Source organism: Danio aesculapii, chromosome 20 (assembly GCF_903798145.1).
Source record: "Danio aesculapii chromosome 20, fDanAes4.1, whole genome shotgun sequence".
In the NCBI taxonomy this organism is placed as follows: Eukaryota; Metazoa; Chordata; class Actinopteri; order Cypriniformes; family Danionidae; genus Danio; species Danio aesculapii.
Genome location: NC_079454.1, coordinates 18,033,020 through 18,047,529, shown reverse-complemented (window position 1 = coordinate 18,047,529; position 14,510 = coordinate 18,033,020).

The window sequence follows — 14,510 nt, the reverse complement described above, 5'->3', positions numbered from 1 at the left end:
CAATTCTTTCAACCCAGGCTCATTCTGATTACGTACCCCTATATACATTTCTGGAGAGTGCTAAATATGTCCCAGGAGGTACGTTTTTTGCAGTTTTTGTTTTCACGAATCCACCAAAGGCCGCTGTGTACGTTTTTTGAGATCTCAAATTTCTCTCGAGAGTGCTTTTGTCAAGTAAATGCACCAGAGGTCGCTGTCATCCGACTGACTGACCAATCGACTGACGCCCTCTCCTCCTTCCCTAAACCCAACCCAAATCGGGTCAAGCACCGATTGACCCATCCACCCACCTCCCTAAACCCTACCAACAGTATTTTCAAAAGCAATCCAGAAAAAGAAAAGCCCTCGCAGCAGCCTGATTTTTTACCACGTTTTCACCTTGTTATTGACTTGTTTTTTTTTTTTTTTTGGCTTTTGTTTTTGTCTTACCTGCTTTTTAGAACTGGTCTTCACTGGACTCGAACCCCATCGTCAAAGTTAACTCCACTCTGTGTCACAAGTCCACAGATGTATGCAAAATGTAGGGCTATGTTTTTAAAATGAGCCTATATTTCATCCTTTTGTGACCTCAAACTGAGCAAACTTGGATTCTGTAGCAGGATAAGAATCCAAATAACACCACAAAGTCCACTTCTGAATGGTTAAATAAAAACAAAATGAAGACTTTGGATTGGCCTTGTGAAAGTCCTGACCTTAATCCAATTTAGATGCTGTGGCATATGACCTTACAGAAAGGCAGTTCGTACTTAAAACCCCTACAATGTGGCGTAATTACAACAATTTTGCCAAGACCTGTGAGCCAAAATTCCTAAAAATGCTAAACACTTTTTCACACTGGGCTATGTAGTTTTGTATTTTGTTTTTTCCTTAATAATAAAATCGAGAGCGAGATAATCGAGAGAGAGAGAGAGTTTTATAACATAGCATAAAAAGTTATAACATTTTGAAGATCTGTTTCTACTTTTGTCATCACAAAAAAATTAAAGCTGTAGAATGCGTTACTGTAACTTAAAAAAAGGCTTATAATAGATCAAAATTCTTTGGTAAGTTAATGTTACTGCTAATTACTAATTAATACAAATGTAATATTAATAATGACATATTTTATTACTGGGCTGCTTTTTGGCCACATACAGTAATGGTGTCTTTATAGCAACAGGGGCTCACCAGTAATCAACACCTTTACATCCCATTTCACTTTCAAAAAGCACGGTGACCTCTGACCTACCTGAAACCCAGAGTTCAAGTGGTTGGTGAGAACCACACTCCTGTGCGCAAATAATCCATGTGTTCGCTGATCCCGCAGTGGCTCTTACTGGCAAACAATGACAGAGACAGTTAAAAAGAGCAATAAAAGCAGAGCTAATGAGTGAAGGAGGGAGGAAAAAAAGGAACACGAGGAAGCAAACGCGGGCAGTAGCGATGCCAGGGGGACCACGGGCTGCTCTCCCCATCTCCCATAATCACCAGGGCGATGCTCGGATGCCTCCCCTATTTGCATAATGCCATCCTGACACTTTTACTTCCTCCATCCATCACCAGCGGCGTGAGTCCTGCGCCCGGCTTCATGCCTCCGTCTCCCCCCTGATTGCGTCCTGTGTTTATCTGCCCAAGCACAAAAGATTGATTCCCCGCTGTCTCGCAGCCTTATGTTCAGCAGATAGGGATTTTCACAGAATGATGAAGCACCCAGTCAGCTAATGATAAACAGAAAACACATATTCAAAAGGACGGTCCCTCTTTCTTAGAGACGTCTGTCTCTTTTTGTTTTTTTTCCCTTTTTGTAGCTCTCACTGTCTGTCTTTTTTTTTTATAGGATGTGTGTGGGAAAAAACGGATGTCAGGTTAAGGAACTGAACATACTCTGCCGGGACTTCAATTTGAAACGCAATTGTTTTCCTGTCAGCTCGCACCCCGGTTTTTCTTGATTTGCTCTGGGGGTGAGAAAAGGAGAAATGAGAGGAAAGGAGATAGCAATTAAAATAAAAAATGGCGTTTTGATGGTCGCTCTTGTTTCTCGGTGCGCTCGCGAGCGACGGATTTGACAGCTTTGTTTTTGTGAAAGCGTTCCGACAGGGAGATAACAGAATACATGCACATGTGTGCAAGACCATTAAGAGAACAAGCATTGAAACAAGGTCATCATATCACCTTTTATTGTGGTGATTTGCCACGGACTGTTAGAATCACCAAAAAAAAGTGATTGAAATACTTTGCAAAATGAATTCACTTGAATGGATGGATAATGGATAATGCCGGCACGTAAACAGATGATAGCCGTCGAGATCAGAGTTACGCCATGGCTGTAAAATCACTCTGCGAAAGTTTCTAGTCTAGTCTAATGATGACAAAATAGCATTAGCTGCTGTCACTTCTAAGAGAAGAGAGATTATTTTATTTATTGAAATGAGATTGAAATGATAAATCTCGTCCCTCCTGATAAAATAGTTGGCCTCATAATCCTCGGCGTGGGGATAGGGATTTGAGAAGATGAAGGGCGAGAAGAAGAAATTCATAATGCATAATAAAACAAAAGGTGTCGTGGGAAACATCACTGATATTAAAATCAGCGGCAGACAGATCTATATGAGAAATGCAGATTTGCCGGGTTGTAAATAACCACAGACGAAGTGAAGACTTTTGAGTCAAAGAAAGACTGACAGGACAAAGGAAGGAAATCAGACATTTAGTCAAGTAGGAGACACAGAGACAGACACAACTAAGGAAAGAAAGAAAGCTATGCTATGCTAATACAATGTTATTTTACAACATCCATGTGACGTTTTAGTAAATTGGCCAGATTATTATTATATATTAAGTGCATTTTAATGTATATAAACTGTAACATTTTAAATTCACCTCAGTGGAGAATTCACACTACTAACAAATTATTCAGTAAGACAATTAGCTCAATAAACCGCTAATTAGCTGCTAATTAATAGTTATTAAGGTTGTAGTTGGCTTTGGGTATTTGTTAGGATTAGAATAAGAGCATACTTAATAAGTACTAAATGACAGTTAATATCTTAATAATAGGCAGGTAATAAACCAGTAGTAAATAATGTGAATTGTTACTTACACTAAAGTGTTACCGAAAAGCTAAATAAGTAGTACGTAGGTATGTAAGTATACATGTATGTCGTTAGGGAGTTGGGGAGTTTCTAGCTACAAGTAGCTACTAGCTTATCTACATTTTTAGTAGCTTGACATTAGCTCAGCTATGATACAATGTAGCATGACAGTAGCTAGTTATATTTCCAACTAGTAGCGGAGTAGCGAACAGCCACAGTATATTTATTGAACCTGCAATTATCTGAAGTAGCACAGCTTCGTCTTACAAGATCACAAGCTAATAGTGTATGACTAGTATATCAAGTAGTAACAATTGATCAATTGATATTCAGTTCAGCGACACAGTGACTCAGTGTTAGCACTGTCGCCTCACAGCAAGAAGGTCGCAGGATCGAGTCCTGGCTGGGTCAGTTTCTATGTGGAGTTTGCATGTTCTCCCCGTGTTGGCGTGGATTTCCCCCACAATCCAAAGACATGTGCTATAGGTGAAATGAATAAGCTAAATTGGCCGTAGTGAATGTGTGTATGAATGTTTCCCAGTGCTGGGTTGCAGCTGGAAGGGCATCCACTGTGTAAAACATATGCTGGATAAGTTGGCGGTTCATTCTACTGTGGCAATCCCTAATGAATAAAGGGACTAATGCCGAAGGAAAATGAATAAATAAATGATATTCAGTTTATAAAGTTTTTTTTTTTTTTTTTTTTAAATATTATCATGTGCATAATCTAACTACTACATTTGATGCAGTTTTTTTACATAGACACATGACAGTCTGAAAAACTTGAAAACAGTGTAATAAAACATTACACGTAATTAAAGCATAATAAAAAAAGTATATTGCATGGTTTTAAGTACCAAATAATTTACCTAAAATTTACATTTATTCATTGTATGTAATATATACGTCTTTGTGGGGTAAAAATTGCTTCAAAAGTAACATTTAGAAGTGTAGACTGACAGAAGCTTATCTATTTTTCCTGATGAATAACTTTCTGATGAATAACTAAAGTTTACAGATCTTAGTATATGTGTCATTGTACATACAGTATGTATTGTACAGTACCCAGGGTTGCAGCTGAAAGGGCATCCGCTACGTAAAACATGTGCTAGATAAGTTGGCGGTTCATTCCGCTGTGGCGACCCCAGATTAATAAAGGGACTAAGCCGAAAAAGAAAATGAATGAATGAATGAATGAATAATTATGAATTATGAGTAAGGGGAAACAAGAGGGTAATATAAACATACAAATGAATAGGCCTATTAAATACAAGGCAATAAGCACATATTTTGGGAGTCTAAACATCCCTCTTTAGGTTAATACTTCTTGTTTGAATATGCTAAAAAGGGGTGTACATTTATAGATATAAAACTTTCCAATATATATTAGTGTAAAACCCAAAACAAGGTGTTTTGATTAAGTCTTAAACAATGATTAAGATTATTTTGGAGAATGAAAGCATTTTCAAAAAAGCACTTTAATCCAAAAAGATTGAACAAAAGGACCAAAATAAATGAGTTACACTAGTAAATACCAGAAAGAGCAGGTACATCAATTTCACTTTTAAAACTTGTGTATAAACGGCTTGACAGGAAAAATATATATTTTATAATCATATAAATCATTTTGTAATAATTTAATAAAATAGTAATTTAATTTAATTTGTTAAGAAACCTTTAGGGTGAGTTAATATTTAGGTTATTCACTAAAATATATAATTTAAATCATTCATGAAGCTGAATGCAGTAAATAGTCTGTATAAAAAAGGTCGAAAATAAACCTGTGCAAACAATCTAGCCTTTGTAACCAAATTATTTAACAAAACATGATTACTGCAGAAAAATATTTGTAGTCTGTTAAAAATAGTGTGTCTGTTTGTGCGGTCCCTTACTGACAGCCATATGTGTGGATCTTGTTGGAAAATATGGCGAAAAGTCCTACATGATGATGTTTACTGATTGCGGTGTTTACTTCAATAATGCCACTAATATATGCATACTCCACACGTCTTAATTCCATTTCTGTTCAGTTCAGTTATGACTTTAGTCGGATTAAGGTGATCAAAAATCACTTATGAGCTTATGTAGACCTACAGTTCAAAATGCATGTTTAACTGAATAAACAGTTAGTAAACACAAGTACATCTTATTGAACATAATTTATTTTCATCACCATTTATCATTTAGAACAGTTTCTCAAGCAGTTTGTGATGCATTTTGGAAACAGGAGATGAACCCCTGGTCTAATGCGCCACCTGGCTTGAGAAACCTGTTCCTAAAGACTTATTATTTGGGTAGCACACATATTCTGAATGCCTTCGGCAGAATTCAAATGAGCCATTTTAATCTAAATTAATATAGATTAATCTAGATTAAAAAAATATCTATGCCCACCTATAATAAATACACATTGATAATTTTATGAAAAAAAATGTTTCACAGATGGAACTGTATTAATTACTCAAAATGGTCTTTTAATAGTGAGGGAAAAAGTAGTTTATTTTTTTCAAACAAGGAAAAATACTTTTAAGAACTGCTTATTACATGGTTCTTTAAAGAATGAAAAATGATTCCTCTATGATAGTGTGAACTAGAGCTGCACGATATTGAATTTTTTTTTACATTGTAATATTTTTTATTTCTACATTTATTTTCTTTTCAGCTTAGTCCCTTTAGTAATCTGGGGTTGCCACAGCGGAATGAACCGCCAACTTCTCCAGCATATGTTTTACACAGTGGATGCCCTTCCGGTTGCAACCCATCACTGGGAAACATTTATACACTCTCATTCACACACAAACACTATGGACAATTTAGCCTATCTAATTCACCTATACCATGTTTTTGGATTGTGGGGGAAACCAGAGCAACCAGAGGAAACCCACGCAAACAGGGGGAGAACATGCAAATTCCACACAGAAATCCCTCAGGAGTCCTTCAGGGCTCGAAGCAGCGACCTTGCTGTGAGGTGAATGTGCTACCCACTGCACCATCGTGCTGCCCTGTAATATTTTTTACTTCGCCAAATGACTTAAATAGCTCTATTTGCAAAATCAGTACATTATTACATAAAGTCATAATCTTTATTGCATAGTTTCATAATCTTTAATAAACTTCTTTATGCTCAACTAAAATGCTTTAAACTCTATTAAACTCTATTTAAACTCTATGCTCATATAGCCACAGGCCTTAAAAACACATGCATATGATAAACTTTCTCTCTATTATAGTGTAATTCTATAGTGTGTAAACAAATCTTGTTTATTTTACCCTGGGGTTTTTGGTCATCTATAATCCAACTTAACACTGCATGTCTTGCGATATGACTATTGGGGATGCACACACTGCAATATCACCAACTCCCAAAGCAATGTAGGTAAACACCAGCATATTACTCTACTCTTAACCCTAACCCTAATAATAACAATGATACACATTCAGTATAAATCCACACAGCTGCAAAAGTTGAACTATTTTGAAAATTGACCATGCCACGTGTGTAGGATCAGCTAATAATGGCCATAGTAATGACAAATGGCAGAGGATCGCGAGTTCAGAAACACATTTAAAGAAAGAAACATGTGTCGCATTTTCATTGTGGTTTTGGACACAATATTTGAATAGCCCCAGACAGATTTAACCTGAGCGGTACAGTACAAGCACTGATCTATAATAGATAAGTGATTACAAGCCACATGGAGCGATTACAACTTACAACACAAAATGAAATACATACTACACAAAACAATTTTAATCACACTTACATGTTTTGATCCGGAGGAAGAAGAAACTGGTCCATTTGAACTGCAACAGTTACTGACAAGGTCCCATACATTATAGTCTCTGCTGCTCCTTCCTTTAATAGCAAATGGCCAGTGAATGCCGTGTTGCAGCGTAGGTTATTGTATCAAAAATCAGAAAAATGACAGGAACAAACGCAGCTCTAGGTTGGCTATAATGTGGTGTTGTTGTGAAAATGAACTTTAATCCTTCATTCCCCACAGCCGAATCTCCATCTGTCATTGATTGTCATCTTCGCATCATGATCAGTCCCGTGACCCCCGTGCTCTGCTGATGTCTAAAGGGAAATGCGCGTTCACATTTTACCAGTACTACATATTTGGTGATGTACTGTGCTGATGTTGACGCATTCAGGCAAAAGGTCCAGACTCAACGGGATTCATTTATTCAACTCTGAGTCAACTATTTTGTTAAAGAATCAATAGTTTAAAACATGGTGCACTTTCAGATTTAAACCTCAGCTTGATGTTTTTATTCACTTAAAGAGCCCCTATTATCCATGAAATAGGGTCATATGTTGGTTGTAAGGGTCTCCAACAACAGTCTAATATGCATGCAAGGTCAAAAACACTTTCATTGTCTTATAATCTGCATTTATTTTTACCTAATTATCCCAGTAACTTCCATATGAATCGTTCAGCGATTCATTTGTTCCCAAACCCCTCCTTAGCGCGGAGCTAATCTGCGCTGATAGGACCAATGACAGCCTGCTGCGATTGGTCGACACTGACAGACTTCAGCGAAATACCCAGCAGCCAATCAACAATATAAAAGTAGTCACAGTGCATACACGCTTCATAGTGTAAGGCAGGGATTTTGGCTGCCAGTGAGTGAATGTAAATACAGACAATGGGCTTGAAAATACAGACGATTAACCATTTTATTGAGCAAAATCTCCAAGAACTGGGGAGGAGATCTCCTAGCCCATCACACTCTACCTGCTCTTTTCACACACACACACACACACACACACACACACACACACACACACACACACACACACACACACACACACACACACACACACGCACACACACACACACACACACACACACACACATTACTCTTCACCTCAGAGGACACAACACACACACACATTACCCTTCTCAGAGGACACAACACCAAAACATTCAAAAACAGAGAATGCACTTTCGGGTTGAGGGCGGTGTGATCGCCGTTCGCCTAGAGCGCCAGTTCAGCTTGCTGGGTGCAATTTAGACAACTCACCTCAAACCTGAGCTGAACTGTTTTGAAACTTTACCGTTGCACGTGTGTAGGACCAGCTGACGGTCCGTAAACAAAGCAGCACGCATCGCGTTTTCAACGTGGCTTTACACTCGATATGAGAATATAAAGAGTTAACCTGATACAGTACACGCGGTTACAAGTAACAAAACACAACTAAATACATAATTTGCAAGCTAGAGTAAACGAGGCAACAATTTTAATCGCACTTACTTAACTTACACTTGTGAAATGGAAGAAGAAACTGATCCATGATGCACTGATCCATGTTCTGACATAGTCCAACAGTTGTCTTTTCTTATCCTTCCTTTAACAAACGGCCGATGAAGTCTTCTTTATAAGCATGTAGTTTCCAGAAGCACTGCACAAGACTGGGCTATAATGCTGAGCTTTCATCTTTGGGTAGACTGTCAATAATATCCATCTGCACAGCGTGACTTCATTCGACCAGTCTACCACTACTTGTGTTTCGTAGCCGCGTCATCGCGAAACACCTAATGACTCGTTATCAAGACGACTCGTTTAAAGCACTATGAGTCGACTCTTTTATAGATGAATCAACAGTTTTAAACACTGTACACTTAAAGATTTAAGCCTTAGCTGGATATTTCACTTCACTTAGAGCTGTTACACACTACATGGAAGGTCATTTTCAAAAACTCATAAATTGGGCTCTTAAATGCTGTGTTATACACCGCATGGAAAGTCATTTTCAAAAACCCATAATAGGGGCTCTTTAAAACAATAGTATGTAAATTACTATCAGTGTGACAATATTTAGATTGTTTATTCAATGAGCAATAATGAAATGATTGGTTGAAAATTATAGTATTATTAAGTTTGTTACAATGTAATTACAATATAATAAGGACAATGTGCACAATACACATATCACAACTGTTAGTATTACATTCAAAAAAGGTAGATGTACTTACTTAAAAAACTGGAGAAAAAACATAACATTTCAGTTGATGTCTTTGTGACAAACTCATCTTTGTGAGAAACAAAAATTTACCAACAGCAACCTCTGATCTTCTATTGACAGAGGAAAGGTTTCTAAACTCCTTTGCTAGCTGTAATGCACTTCAATAGCTTTGTTAAACTATGTTAAACTATCTTCTAGGCAGAAATTTTCCACAATGTGCGCAAGAATGTGTCTTTAGCATTCTTTTCACTGATTTCACCATATGGCACTTACAGCTCATCCAAACCATCATCTTACTTTAACAACCTGTGCTTCTTACGCCAGAGCCTATTATTCTCAGAGTTCACCTCTTCTTCAAGAGGGGCTTTTTAGAGACATAAAAACACAACTCAGGTTGTTTGAGACGCTCTCTTTAGAAGAGGGTAAACACACTTCAACTCAGCACAATGAATTTTCTCTTCCTTCTCACCTGTCTTATGTGTGACAGAGGACTCTTCACAGTGAGAAATTGCGCATTGTATTGAGATTGGTTTAGAAAACATCTAATAAAGATACGTTGTGACTTTGCTGCCATGATAAAATGGTTTAAGATTGCAAGAGCTTAAAACATTAAGGGTGTATTTTTTATGTCTTGATGTGAAGACAACACGTTATTTACACTGTAGGTCAATTCTCCTGCGGAGTATAAACGCTGTGGTTCTGTGGTACTATCAAAACATGACACATTTTGAATGTCCTTTTAAGGTGTACTCCTAAAATGTAATACCATGATTAATGTAGTGTTTTCCTTGAGTAAGAAAAAATTAAGTGATGAAATTGCCCCTAAAATACATTTCTGAACCTGTTGGATGTAATATGTTATTATAATTAACCATAACAATATATGAAAATATAATGTAATTAAAACGTCTTCACAAAATATTTAAATGATGTACATGTAAAATATGTAAAGTTCTATTTATTCATTCATTCATTCATTTTCCTTCAACTTAGTCTCTATTTCAGAGGTCGCCACAGTGGAAGGAACCGCCAACTATTCCAGCATATGTTTACTGCAGCAGATGCCCTTCCAGCCGCAACACCCATGCACACTCATTTACGCACACACTCATCCACTATGGCCAATTTAGTTTGTTCAGCTCACCAATAGCGCATGTCTTTGTACTGTGGGGGAAACTGGAGCACCCAGAGGAAACCCGCGAGAACATACAAACTCCAGACAGAAATGCCAACTGAACTGGCATATATATATATATATATATATATATATATATACAGTTGAAGCCAGAATTATTAGCCCCCTTTTAAAATTAGTTTTCTTCTATAAATATTTCCCAAGTTATGCTTAACAGAGCAAGGAAATTTTCAGTGTAGTTCAGTTTGTAGTGTTTAAGTTCAGTTCAGTTTAGCTCAGTTCAGTGTGGTTTAATAATCACTACTGAGAGTCCAAATACTGAAGAGCAAATCCAACGATGCGCAGCTCTATAGATCCCGAACCATGCAAGCTAGTGGCGACAGCGGAGAGGGAAAAAAAAAACTTCACTAAATGGCGAAAATGAAGAAAAAAAAAACCTTGAGGGAAACCAGGCTCAGTTGGGCACGACCATTTTAATTTCTCCACTGGCCAAACATCTTGTGCAGAGCTGCCGTCTCAGTGGCGGAGGCTGGAAGCTGGCCTCAGCGAAGACTCGTCTGTCTCTGGAGCGTCACAGGAATCAGTCTCATGTTCTCCACTCCTCCATGACCACCACAGTAGCTGCTCAGGATACGGCCTGGTCCAGGATATGGAAACCTTGGCGAGAAAAAGATTGGTTAGATAAACAGGAGCTAGATTATTTAAAGCTTTATATGTAAGAAGCAATATTTTAAATTCAATACGAAACTTAACAGGCAGCCAGTGTAAGGAGGATAAAATTGGGGTGATGTGATCAAATTTTCTTGACCTGGTAAGAACTCTGGCAGCTGCATTTTGTACTAATTGAACTTTGTTAATAGAGGATGCTGGGCAGCCAGCAAACAGTGCATTACAGTAGTCCAGCCTAGAAGTCATAAAAGCATGGACTAGCTTTTCTGCATCTGAGATGGATAGCATACTTCGTAACTTAGCGATATTTCTCAGATGAAAGAAAGCAGTTTTTGTGACATGGGATATATGATTTTTAAAAGTTAAATTACTGTCTAATATGACACCCAGATCTTTTATAGTAGAGCTAACGCTAACTTTGTATCCCTCTAATTGTAGGTCGAGTTGTAAGATCTGCTGTGTACAGGATTTAGGCCCAATAAGTAATAATTCTGTTTTGTCTGAGTTTAAGAGAAGATAATTGTTGGTCATCCAGTCTTTAACATCTTTAATACACTCAGTTAGCTTGGACAGTTTAGATGTCTCGTCAGGTTTAGTTGAAATATATAATTGAGTATCATCTGCATAGCAGTGAAAGCTGATCCCATGTCTTCTAATAATGTCTCCCAGGGGTAGCATGTATACTGTAAACAGTAAGGGGCCTAAAACTGATCCTTGAGGCACCCCGTATTTTACTGGGCTGATTTGTGAAGGCTGTCCATTAATATTCGCAAACTGGTAACGGTCAGCTAAGTATGACTTAAACCATTGTTGGGCCTGTCCCTGGACACCTGTAGACTTTAAGCGATTAATGAGGATACTGTGGTCAATGGTGTCAAATGCTGCACTAAGATCGAGTAGAACTAATAGCGAGATGCACCCTTGGTCAGCAGCTAAGAGTAAATCGTTGGTTATTTTCACTAATGCAGTTTCTGTACTGTGATGAGCTCTGAAACCTGACTGAAATTAGCTAAGTTGCTGGGGTCCTGTTGTGGTTTCTTAATAATAGGTTTAATAACAGCTAACTTGTAAGGATTTGGAACATGGCCTAAAGATAAAGAAGAGTTAATAACGTTAAGAAGAGGTTCTCCTATAACAGGTAGCAATTCTTTCAGTAACTTTGTTGGAATTGGGTCCAATATACACGTAGCTGGTTTAGAGCTATTTATAATTTTGTCTAGCTCTTCCTGTTCTATAATTTTAAAGCACTGTAAGTTATTTTGATTCAGTGAAATGTTTACTGGATCTGAAGTATAAGGCGGTGCAGAAAGTTTAATATCTCCTATTTTCTGTCTAAAGCCTTCTATTTTATCACTGAAATAATTCATGAAGTCATCACTATTAATTGGTGGAACATTTTGTTCCAAAGATGACCGATTATTTGTTAATTTAGCAATGGTGTTAAATAAGAATCTAGGATTGTGATCAGTTTGCGGAGGTGCTCAGCCCTGGCAGATTTTAAAGCCCTCCTATAGCTGGACATACTGTCTTTGTACGCAATTCTAAAGACTTCTAAATTAGTTTTTTTTTCCATTTACGTTCCAGGGCACGGGTTGCTGTTTTGAGAGCGCGGGTATGACTATTATACCATGGTGTAGTTTTATTCTCTCTAGCCTTTTTTAGTTTGATGGGTGCCACAGTACTTAGAGTGCTAGTAAAGATGGCATCCATACTGCTGGTTACTACATCAAGGTCATTTGCGTTTGCGGGTGCATTTCGAAGTAGAGAAAGATCAGGTAAGTTATTTATAAATTCATCTTTGGTGGATGGAACAATAGTTCTACTAGGGCGATATATCAGAGCAGATCTGCTAATTTCAGGTAAACACAGCTTATATAGTAAGAGGTAGTGGTCTGTATTATCATCACTTTGTGGTATAATGTCTACATCAATGACCTCAATTCCATAAGACAGAATTAGATCTAGTGTATGCTTTAGGCGATGGGTTGGACCAATAACATTTTGCTTTATCCCTAGTGAATGTAGTAAGTCCATAAACGCGAGCCCTAATGTGTCGTTAGCATCATCTATGTGGATGTTAAAGTCTCCTACAATTAGTATTTTATCAGTTTTAACTAGTAAGTCAGAGATAAAATCAGAAAACTCTTTTAAAAATTGACCTAGGGTCCTGGGGGTCTATATATAGTGATTAGAGTGAGAGATAACATAGGTTTTTGCATAGTGTTTGGAAGGACAACATTAAGCGCTAATACTTCAAAGGAGCTAAACATAAGTCCGTTTCTCTGATTAACATTAAGAATATCACTAAAGATTGACGCAACTCCACCACCACGACCAGTTTGACGAGCCTCATGTTTATATAAGAATCCAGGAGGAGTTGCTTCATTTAAACTAATGTAGTCATTTTGTTTCAGCCAGGTTTCAGTGAGACAGAGTGCATTAAGATTGTTATCTGTTATTATTTCATTTATGATAAGTGCTTTAGGTGCTAGTGACCTGATGTTTAGGAGACCAAGCTTTAAGAAATTTGTATTTTCACTTTTTAGTGGTTTTTCTGGTTTAATTCTTAATAGATTATTTCTGGAGCACACAGTATGTTTGTTTCTTGATCTAATAATACGAGGAACAGACACAGTCTCTATGGGGTTAGCTAGGTATGCATTACTGTTATTTATGTGGGACGAATAGGAGTCTGTATGGCAAAATTGTGAATTTTGTGAGTTTTTACTTACTAGTCAGATAGAGCGAAGTATTCTGGTCATGTTGTCCGACAGGAGTTCAGCTCCAGCTCGACTAGGGTGCAGCCTGTCAGCTCGGAAAAGCCTAGGACGCTCCCAGAAAAGATTCCAGTTATTAGCAAAGAGCAATTTCTGTTCTTCACACCATGTTAATAGCATTCATTCAGAGCAAAAAGTCTATTGAACCGTTCATTTCCTCGGCGGTAGGTAGGAAGCGGTCCAGAAACGATGATCTGCGTGGCAGGCGAGGTGCGTCGAACCGTCTCGATCAGGCTCCTGAAGTCCTTCTTCAGGATCTCCGTCTGCCTGTCGTTCGTCCCCACGTGGAGGACGATGGCACAGAGGCTCTCGGCAGCGCTCAGGATAGTAGGTATCTGTGCAGAAATATTCTTAACTCGGGCAATAGGGAAGCAGAAAGTGTGTACTTTGTTACCTTTGGAGGAAGCGGAGTGGACGTGGCACATGATTGAGTCGCCAATGATGGCCACATCGCGACCCGTCTCGCGGAGAGGAGCGAAACGGTTCTCCGTGGGGATCTCGAACACCGGTGGAGGAGACGTTCTGCCCCGGGACCCAGTAAGCACCTTACCGGGTTAGCACCTTACCGGGGCCCGGCTGCACCCAGGGGCCGTGGTAGCCGGGTGTCGGCGTGAACGACGCCTGGGCGAACCGCGTCCTCGGTGCGCTGGGCCTGGACAGAGAAGCACGCGGGGTTGAGGAAGAAGGAGAATTGTTGTTGTATCGAACACTTACCTCATACGAGCGAGTATGGGTTAAGAGCTTAGCCCTGAGCCCGCTCGCTTCGTCTCGAGGGAGCGAATCTGGGACTCCACTGCTTCCAGCTCCAGCGCCTCCATCGATGCTTCTCCTGTACTCAAGGACAGACACGCAAGCGACATTGTACAAGGTGAAGAGCAAAGCCAGTA